This window comes from Rhinopithecus bieti, unplaced genomic scaffold (assembly GCF_001698545.2).
Source record: "Rhinopithecus bieti isolate Rb0 unplaced genomic scaffold, ASM169854v2 scaffold_54056, whole genome shotgun sequence".
Lineage (NCBI taxonomy): Eukaryota > Metazoa > Chordata > Mammalia > Primates > Cercopithecidae > Rhinopithecus > Rhinopithecus bieti.
In genome coordinates, this window is record NW_016821158.1 from 128,788 (window position 1) to 139,690 (window position 10,903).

At 42.3% G+C, this 10,903-nt stretch overlaps 1 protein-coding gene across 1 annotated transcript in view; it reads left to right on the forward strand.

Moving 5' to 3' along the window:
* The window catches only part of UBE2G1 (ubiquitin conjugating enzyme E2 G1), a 106,358-nt gene extending 96,057 nt beyond the window's left edge, over nucleotides 1-10,301 (forward strand). Inside the window, exon 6 of the mRNA XM_017860189.1 lies at nucleotides 7,013-10,301. The gene's annotated coding sequence lies outside the window, so the exon portion shown is untranslated. The remainder of the gene's footprint in view (nucleotides 1-7,012) is intronic.
* The last annotated feature ends 602 nt before the right edge of the window (nucleotides 10,302-10,903 follow it).

A 10,903-nucleotide genomic window follows, 5' to 3' on the forward strand; every position in this document is an offset into this window, starting at 1 on the left:
ATTTTGGGCAGAGTTTCACTCTGTCGCTCAGGCTGGAGCGCAGTGGTTCAGTCTCAGCTCACTACAGCCTCCGCCTCCTGGGTTCATGCAATTCTCGTGCCTCAGCCTCCCAAAGTGCTGGGATTACAGGCATGAACCACCGCACCCGGCCTGAGGTTCTTAATTTTAATGCAGGTGAACTTATTAGTCTTTTCCTTTATGGATTTTACTTTTCGTTTCTTAGCTAGAAAGCCTGCTCTTTTTTTAACCACCAAAAATCTGTTTTGCCTTTCATATTTGGGTTGAATCCACTGAAACTGATTTTTGTGTATGGTATGAGGTAGAGGTTGAACATTCACCCCACTTTTCCCCTGATGTATAACTGTTGACTATACCATTTATTGACAAGTCCTTGCTTTCACCACTGGTACACAGTGCTTGTTATGTTACAAAATCAGATTTCCAACACATCAACCAGTGTGTATTGATCTGTTTTGGGCTTTTTTTTTTTTTTTTTTTTGAGATGGAGTTTTGCTCTCATTGCCCAGGCTGGAGTGCAACGGCGTGATCCCGGCTCACTGCAACCTCCACCTCCCAGGTGCAAGCAATTATCCTGCCTCAGCTTCCCAAGTAGCTGGGATTACAGATGTCCAAGTAGCTGGGATTACAGGTGTATACTACCACTCCTGGCTTATTGTATATTTTTTAGTAGAGATGGGTTTCACCATGTTGGTGTCTTGAACTCCTGCCTTCAAGTGATCCACCTGCCTCGGCCTCCCAAAGTGCTGGGATTACAGGCATGAGCCACAGTGCCTGGCCATGGGCACTTGTCTTTTTCAACGGTTGGCTTATCTTAATTTTAATTTATTATTTTTGTGATTAAATGTATCGAATGTGAAGGTTTAAGTCAGAAGTAAAGCTAAAGTCTATCCACCATTTATCCTGTTTTCATGTTTGATGTCTCTGGTTTCTAGAAAAAATTTAGATGTGCTTTTAGATCTTCTTATTATAACCAGAAGTGCTCCCCTTTACTATGAGATATACCATGCAGTCTAAAAATTATTCCTATTTTCACTATCTTTTTAAAATCTGCTAGGGAAGTAAATCCTCATTAAGTACCTAAACCAATCGTTAGTTGAACTAAAAGTGTAATCATTTAAAAATTGGATTAAGGCCGGGCGTGGTGGCTCAAGCCTGTAATCCCAGCACTTTGGGAGGCCGAGACGGGCGGATCACGAGGTCAGGAGATCGAGACCATCCTGGCTAACACGGTGAAACCCCGTCTCTACTAAAAAATACAAAAAACTAGCCGGGCATGGTGGCGGGCGCCTGTAGTCCCAGCTACTCGGGAGGCTTAGGCAGGAGAATGGCGTGAACCTGGGAGGCGGAGCTTGCAGTGAGCTGAGATCCGGCACTGCACTCCAGCCTGGGTGACAGCCAGACTCCATCTCAAAAATAAAATAAAATAAAATAAATAAAAAATAAAAATTGGATTAAATATACATCACACCAAAATCTGTGACTTCACTTGTGTGTTATAACAATGGGTTATACTCAGAGTATAGTACGCTAGCTTGTCCAGCCTGCAGCCTGTGGGCCACATGTATCCCAGGACAGCTTTGAATGCAGCCCAGCACAAATTCGTAAAATTTCTTAAAACATTAAGATTTCTTTTTCTTTTTTCCTTTTTAAGTTCATCAGCTAAGATTAGTGTCAGTGTATTTTGTGTGGCCCCAGACAATTTGTCTTCCAGTGTGGTTCAGGGAAGCCAAAGGATTGGGCAACCCTGCTATATCAAATGCTTAAATAAATGAGTTTGTCTTCTTTTTATTGAGATGTGCACCTAATTTTTAAATGTCATTGTCATTTCACGATTTTTTTGTATTTAGGCTTTATACCATGGAAACCTGTTTCCTTAGGCCGGGCACGGTGGCGCATGCATGTAATCCCAGCACTTTGGGAGGCCAAGATGGGTGGATCACTTGAGGTCAGGAGCAAGACCAGCCTGGCCAACATGGTGCGTGGTGGCGGTTGCCTGTAATCCCAGCTACTTGGGAGGCTGAGGCAGGAGAATCACTTGAATCCCGGAGGCGGAGGTTGCAGTAGGCAGAGGCAGTGAGCCAAGAGACTGAGACTCCGTCTCAAAAAAAAAAAAAGTATAAAGATACTTGTTTCCCCAAGTCCAGCTTTGTAGACTGAATAGTCAGCAGCCTCACCTGTCTCTTGTTGGAGGCTGGCTTTTCTCACAGCTTTGTCACCATGCACTTTCTGAGTATTTTTTGTGTTTTCAGTCATGCTATGGGACATAGATGTGAACGCAAACTCAATATAAACACTTGAAAAATGTATAGTCTGTCTGGGCTGAACTGAAAATGAAATCAATTTAAGATTATTTGAAAATACATATGGCCGGGCGCGGTGGCTCAAGCCTGTAATCCCAGCACTTTGGGAGGCCGAGACGGGCGGATCACGAGGTCAGGAGATTGAGACCATCCTGGCTAACACAGTGAAACCCCGTCTCTACTGAAAATACAAAAAAACTAGCCGGGCGAGGTGGCGGGCGCCTGTAGTCCCAGCTACTCGGGAGGCTGAGGCAGGAGAATGGCATAAACCCGGGAGGCGGAGCTTGCAGTGAGCTGAGATCCGGCCACTGCACTCCAGAGCAAGACTCCGTCTCAAAAAAAAAAAAAAAAAAAAAAAAATTTTATCTACATTCAAGTCCATGAGCCACACATATTTTCTCAAAATGCATGGATTACTGTGGATGCTGCTTGGCCCAGGCTTTATCTCACATTTTGTTAGTGTTTACACCTCACCCTATATAGAGATTATTAGTTTCTTATACCTTATGTTCTAATTCAGCTGTGGGGTAGGAAGAATAGAGAGGAAAAGGAAACAAATCCTCCCCTTGGCACAGATCAGCACCATGGCTACTGTATACCACTGGAAAGGAGGGCTCTGCTCTGCATTAAGGCTAGAGGGACTGTATTCGTTCTTTATTGCTACCTAACAAATTACTAAAACGTAGTGGCTTGAAACAACATTTATTATCTCATGATTTCGATGGCCATGGGATCTGGGTGTGACTTGGTTGACTCCAGGTCCCTCACAAGGCTGTGGTCAAGGTGTTGACTCAACTGGGGTGCATCTGCTTCCAAGCACGACTGAGTTCCTCCTCACTGCCTGTTGGCTAGAGTTCTCCCTCAGTTCTGTCTCCTGCAGGCCTCTCTGTAAGTCAGTTCACAACATGGCAGTTGGCTTCATCAGAGGGAGCAGGTGAGAGAGGGTGAGCCCGGTGTCGGCAGACTGCCATGAGGGAAGCAGTCGTTCCCAAGCTTCTGGAATCCCTGGTGCTGAGCTGCATTCAGTGACTAGTGGATTAGGTGGGTGGAGTTGGGTTGGTACAGAGGCCTGGTCAAGTGGCTTTTTTGTCTTGTTTGGGAATTCTCGGGAAGGTCATTCTAACATAGTATTAACTGAGGCCTTTGTTTCAACTACCTTGAATTAGTTTATCTTCTCCCTTTGTCTAAGCTTGCATCCCTCACTCTTGTTTTTGAGAGCACCTCCTGACAAACCTCAAATCTCTGCCTCAGAATCCATTTCCTAGGGAACTGACCCAGAGTAAGTACTATGTATTGTGTAACTCAGCACAGTAAGGTAGAAGGCTGCCTGCCTTACCTAGTTGCAGATGTGGGGCATGAATCCATAGTAATTTCTCACACATTTGCAAAGGCACTGTCCTCTTGGGGAAGGAGGGAACACATAGAATGCGACAGATACATTATACTGGCCTGTAAAGAGCTGTTTGTCTAGTCAGGTAGACCAAGCATAAAATAAAGTAAGGTTAAACCACATTAAAAACTTCAGTGGAGGCCAGGGGCAGTGGCTCATGCCTGTAATCCCAGCACTTTTGGAGGCCGAGGTGGGTGGGTGGGAGTTTGAGACCAACATGGCAAAACCGCTTTCTACTAAAAATAGAAAAAAATTAGCTGGTGTGGTGGTGCGCGACTGTAATCCCAGCTACTCGGGAGGCTGAGGCAGGAGAATCAATTCAACCTGGGAGACGGAGATTGCACCACTGCACTCCAGCCCGAGTGACAGAGGGCGACTCTGTCTCCAAAAAACAAAAAAAGGCTTCAGTGGGATTAGAAGCAGACCATGACTCAATTTTGGGTGTTAGAAGTAGGGCTGCTGGTGACATTGCAAGTCTCCAGAGTAGAGATGAAGATCTGTTTGGTGTAGAGAGAGCAGTACTTACCAGGGTCAAGGACAACAGCTTGGAAACTGCACATTTAGGGGACAGGAGGAAGAGACAGACTGGCTTGGTAACACGCAGGAGAGTTAGGAGAGTGAGTTCTCACAGAGAGCTCAGAAAGGAAGTTGGTGTTAGAGCTGCTCACCAATCTCATGGCAGAAGAGGAGGAGCAGCACGGCCCCAGTGCGGGAGAAGAAGTCAGTGGATTGGTGACGGGTCAGGAGTACACTGGGTGACTGTGTAGGGCGATTTGGAACTTTTGGAAGCATTTTTTTGTGAAGGGTAATGGGGAAAATTTCATTGGTATTGGCTGTTTTCACTTACGAGATCATTGAAACACTTCAGATCATTGAAATACTTGCCTGTGATTGAAGAATTACTTTTATTTTGTCATTAACATCAAAAGTGGCTTCTGTTTGGGAGCACATTGGTCTGTTTTATATATTTTAAAGATCTTTTAGAAGATTAGGTTTTGTAGCCATATGGAAAATTAAATACTTCCCTCTAGTTTTAGAAATAAATATTTTTTTTTTTTTTTTTGAGGACGGAGTCTTGCTCTGCTGCCAGGCTGGAGTGCCAGTGGCCGGCTCTCAGCTCACTGCAAGCTCCCGCCTCCCGGGGTTCACGCCATTCTCCTGTCTCAGCTCTCCCGAGTAGCTGGGCACTTACAGGCGCCCGCCTCGGTCGCCCGGCTATTTTTTTGTGAGTTTTTGAAGTAAGAGCACGGGGTTTCACCGTATTAGCCAGGATGGTTCTCGAGTCTCCTGACCTATGATCCGGCCCGTCCTCGGCCTCCCAAAGTGCTGGGATTTACAGGGCTTTGAGCCACCGCGCCCAGGGCCTAGAAATATTAAATAAATGGAATTAAGACACTCAAGTTCTTTGGTGGTAAACCATCTCCAGATAGGTTAAAAGCAGGCATAATTATGAGAAAATTTGAGGCAAATGACCGGTGCAATTGATATAATTTCAATTAATATTGAAACATAAATTCTGGCCGGGCGCGGTAGCTCAAGCCTGTAATCCCAGCACTTTGGGAGGCCAAGACGGGCGGATCACGAGGTCAGGAGATCGAGACCATCCTGGCTAACAGGATGATACCCCATCTCTACTAAAAATACAAAATATTAGCCAGGCATGGTGGTGCATGGTGGCGGGCGCCTGTAGTCCCAGCTACTTGGGAGGCTGAGGCAGGAGAATGGTGTGAACCGGGGAGGCAGAGCTTGCAGTGAGCTGAGATCTCACCACTGCACTCCAGCCTGGGTGACAGAGCGAGACTCTGTCTCAAAAGAAAACAAAAAAAAAAAAGATTGATAAATTCATGTTGGGCTTCAGAAGGCATGCTGAATTTTGAACATGTCTGGTGTGAGTTAAAATTTGCCATAACTCTTAAGTATATTTGGCTTCTCTGTGAGGAATTTAAAATTATATCCCTTGATTTCTTAGTCATCTTCTGTTTGAATTCTTTTGCCCAAAATTGTGCATGGCAATAGATTCAGAGTTTCTGAGTTCTTTGGAACACTTGACTTAAAGATGTAATCCTAATAGGTGTTTCCTTTTCTGCTGTCCTTGGCGCCCCCACCCACCCCCCTTTCAAAGCACATATTAATATAATAAAGCTCCTGAAAAGTCTAATAGGTCAGACGAGACTTTTAAAGCTTTAACCACTGGGTTCAGTAGCACATGGCTGTAATCCCAATGCTTTGGGAGGCTGAGTTGGCAGCCTTGCTGGGGCCTGTGGTTCAAGACCAGCCTGGGTGACGTGGTGAGACCCTGTTTCTACAAAAAAAATTAAAAATTAGCTGGGCATGGTGGTGTGCACCTGTGGTCCCAGCTGTTTGGGAGGCTGAGGTGTGAAGATCACTTGAGCACGGAGGCTGTGGTGAGCCGTGTTCATGCCATTACACTCCAGCACGAGGGACAGAGTGGGACCCTGTCTCAAATAAATAACAAACAAAAACTCCAACCTAGTGTTTTCTAACTTTTGAACAGGAAAGCCATTTATTGGCTATGTGAACTTATCTCACCTTTAGATGGGGAGACGCCTTCATAATGGTGATGTGAGCATTCAGAAAATGAGTTTGTAAAGCATTTAGCATGCTGCTGGGCATGTAAGACTTGATGAGATGGTCCTGCTTTTTACGTATATGTGTTCTTGACTTACAGTCTAATTTGACGATACGAGGCCAACAGATTGAAAACAGAAACTGTCATTGGGATGGAGGGTCATTTGTGGCAGGCTTTGTGGAGAAAACGGGTTTGAAGGGAGCTATAGTGAGTTGGATAGAATTTAGCAAGTTGGGAAGTATGGCAATCTTAAGTTGTTTCTCTGAATATCCTCAAATGTTTGTAAATTTCCAAATCACTTGACTTTTAAATCTTCTCTTATGGATTCTAGATTTAATATAAGTTGAAAGACATTTGAAGTATTGAAAAATCTAAATTAGCGCTGTCCATTAGAACCTTCTGTGATGATAAAGACATAGCTGTGCTGTTCAGCTTGCCAGTCACTAGCCACATGTGACTGTTGAGCACGTAAAATGTGGTTAACATGACTGAGGAACTACACTGTAAATTGTACTTAATGTCAATTAATTTACATTTAAAATTAAATAGACCCACGTGGCTGTGAGCTACCATAATAGACAGAAACAAAGTGAGCTCAGAATGAAATTAAAGATTTGTTGCCCAATAAATCTAATATGGAGAAAACCTACATACAGTTAATTTTTTTGTAATTGATAAATTGACTATATAATGTTGTTTTTGTTGTTGTAGGTCTCCAATTGAGAAACATGGCACTGTTTTTCCTGCACTCTACCCACCTATTGCTGGACTTCTGTTGTACAAGTTGGCAAACACTGGCTGGAACTGGGCTGCAATAAAACATGCCAGTTATCAATGCTGACAAGAGCCTAACAAGTGCCAACTTACAGATGATTACGCATTTGGAATTCTAATGAACTGTTTTAACCTTCAGGAAGAATTGTAAAGACCTGTACATAGCACAACATGATCCGGATAATATATATACTGTTCATGTACATCCACAAATACACCTTGTACCAAATAATGCTTTCTTGTAGTAGAATAAGAATCGTGTAAATTCTAAAAGATTTTAGCAGGTTTTCTTTCCTATTCATTGTTTCTTATCAGTTTAAAAGGATTCCTTTAAGCATGTCAGATAAAAAGCAATTAGGATTAAAAGTTTCCATTTAATTTCCCTTAAACCATTGAGGCTTCATTAAACTCTTTTCACTTACTAAACTTTTGTATCTTCTTTGTTTTGACACACTCCCCTTTGCTTTTATCTCTTATCTGCCAGAATGTTCTCAAATGATTTAGTTCCAATACTGAAATACTTAATGAGCAATTACTTGATTTTTAATGATGACTTCGAAGGAGTCATCACTAGGTGCTTTGTCCTTTTTGTATTCCAGTTGCACCCACCTCTTGGATTGGATATAGCAATAACATTTATTGGCTGTTGTGAGCTCTTGATCCCAGTCATTACCCCCCGAGAACTAAAAATAGATGGTTCTTAATTCAACTTACGGAAAATTTCCCCCAAACAATAGCAAATCGGACTTTTCCCCCTTCAGTTGCCTGGTATTAAGGTTGGATAAATGAAGCATGCACAGCTACAGGCTTTCTCCTTAACTTCTGGGTTTGCTATTACAAATACTAGTTACTCTCATACCCTTCTCCTTAGTCCTTCATATTTCTTTGCCTCTATTCTTCTATACTGCAGATTTTTCTCACCTATTGTACAAAGAAATTGCGATGTATATTTTCATGTAATTTGATTTTGGAATTCTGTCACCTTATGTAGTGAGTTCTTCCAAAATATAATTTTTTTTCAATAATTGTCAAGTTGTTGGCTTTTATTGTACTGAATGAAGGCTATAATACTGAATGCCAGAGAAGTGGTTTAGGAAAATCTCAGGTTGATTCCTTATGCAAATGAACTTTTAATACTTGAAAATCACATGGCCATGGCAGTATATGTATTTGGTTCTATCCAGACTCTTATGTGAATCTAAAAGCATTACAGGGGTAAACACTTTGCTATTTGACGTATCCCATCACTAACAATAGTACACTTGGATTTGATTAATGTTTGAGCTTATATTTCATATCATACCGTTTTCTGAAACAACTTAAGCAATTGGTAAAATGAACATGCGCAGTGTTAAAGGCAGGCCCTAGGCTCCTTTATGTTGATTGTGAGGTTGTGTGTGGGAAGTAGTCTTTGGCTTATAAGGGATAGAACTTGAAACAGTAGCAGATGGGACATGGTGTTTGATTGTGAGAATCAGTGAGAATTCGTGCATCTCTGCTCTGTGGGGTTTGCAGAAATGCTTTGGCAGAAGAGTGAAGGAACTGCTGCCAAGAGCCCAGACCTCTACAAACGTTGTATGTCCTTTTTTAAGCAGAAATAAAATGGTTGAGGATGTCGTCACAGTAGAGAGTGATTTTTTTCTAAACCCCTGTCTGTTCTCTACTCTGAAGCATTATAAAAATCCGTAAACATTATACAAACCCACAAACCTTATAAAAACCCATAAATGTGTTGTGACTGGAAATTGATTCATTGGAAACCAGTTTTCTTCAAGAACTTTGTGACTTGGTTTTTTTCCAAAGACTCTGTAAAAATAGTTGCCCCAAAATGTCAGCACTGTACACCCTCAAGGGACTTGGAATGCAATCCTTTTTACTTCTTTTTTTTTTTTTTTTTTTTTAAGAAACTGGGTCTCTCTGTCACCCAGGCTGGAGTGCAGTGGCAACGATCATAGCTAACTGCAGCTTTGACCTCCTGGGCTCAAGTGATCCTCCTGCCTCAGCCTCCTGAGTAGCTAGGACTATAAGTGTATGTTACCATGCCTGGCTAATAAAAAAAAATTTTTTTAAGAGATGGGATCCCTCCCTTTTTACTCTTAAATCAGAAATTGTTCACATGGTGGTTGCTTGTGGCAAAATGGAGTTAGAATTTTGCTCTCCTATTGCTGTAATTCTGCCAGCAATCTATTGAGGTGAAACTTGGGGTCTGACTCTTCAGCAAGCAGCAAATGACCTAGTAACTCAGGGACAACTATTTTTGAACTTTAAGTGCCACTTTAATGCAGTTACTTTGATAAAACCATGTGGTTTTTTTGTTTGTTTGTTTGTTTGTTTTTAGGGCTAGCTCTACGGGAGTGGAAGTAAGAGCCAGGAATGAGTGCGTCTCTCTCCACATGCTTTTCCATCTAGTGCCCTGACTCTGTTACACACTGAAACAGGCCTACCTAGATGTTACGACTTCCCTTCCTCTGTCAGAGATGTCATCTGTGCCTTTCTCAGTGTTCATCTGATAATGTAAATTTAAATGCCTCTACATTTGATATGAAACCCACACTCAGGTGACACTGAACCAGGTGGCTTTTGTTCCACCAGTGCCTCACCATCGATGTGAGGCGATTCTTCTCTGCTTTAGGAAAACGATATTTTCCCCCTAAACTTGTGCCAACCATCAACAACATCTCCTTAGATCTTATGGATTGTAGAACTGTTGGCTGTTTCCTGAATTTATTCCAAGTTCTTGTAGAGGCATGTAGATTTCAGTCTGTGCTCGTATGGGATAGACGATCTCAGTGGCTTTCTGGCCTCTTGAGTTTAAAATCCATATGAGGTTGACTTCTTGTTATTCTAAGGTAACGTGTGTGAGGTTATTCCACTAGTACTGTGATCACGTGGGTGTCAGTATCTTTAACAGCCTTCATTCTTGGTTGTGAAATTTGATTTGATGTGCTTGCTCACCCTCTACAAATTGGCCCGCTCTGGGCTGTGGTGCCTGTGTATCTTTGCCCCTCTGGTCTCCAGTTGGTGGAATTACCTTTTTTTTGTACTGCCACTTCTCAGCATCTTTGAAATTTGACATAATGTTGCTTCGTTTCAGTTTTTTTAGTTCTGTAATTTGTTGATTGTATTTAACTATGTGAGTTCTGTTGTGATGTTGACTGTATTGTAAAGCACCTCATTCATGTGATGGGTGCTCTATAAATCAATAAATGACGACTTAGAGGCTGTATCATGAGCTATTTTGGTTTTAGGATGCAGGTCTCGAAAGCAAATTGTGGGACTCTTTCTGTATAAACAGCACATGATGCCAAAGGGACCACAGGGAAACCTCGTATTTCACAGACTTTAAAGAAGGAACCAGAGACGTTAGGTTACCTTCCAAGCTGATAATGATGCTCTTTAGGTTTCCAGGACGTGGCCACGCACCATTTTAACTCAAGAGTCTGTGTGCGCTGTGATTTAGAACCTTCCAGTGAGCACATATTAGAACATTATTGGGGATTTTGCCTTTGGCCTCAACTGGCTTGACCATAAAGCTAAGCTAGAAGGTGAGGAACCCAGACTCAAATGTGAACTGTCACTGTCACCACCTCTGTCCTCTAAACAGATGGGAAAATGCCCCAATATCTGCCCAGGGGTCATTTAGTAAGTTACTGACGAAAGAGGTAAGACTGAGTAGAGGACCTTCTTTACAAGATATACAAGATATCAACATGCAGCTTTTTATCCTGAATCCTTACAGATAGTTCGTACGGAGTTAGTGTTAGGTGTTGAAAGCTTATTTGTCCTTGATATAAATCGCTAGTGACTTTTTTTTTTTTTTTTTTTTTT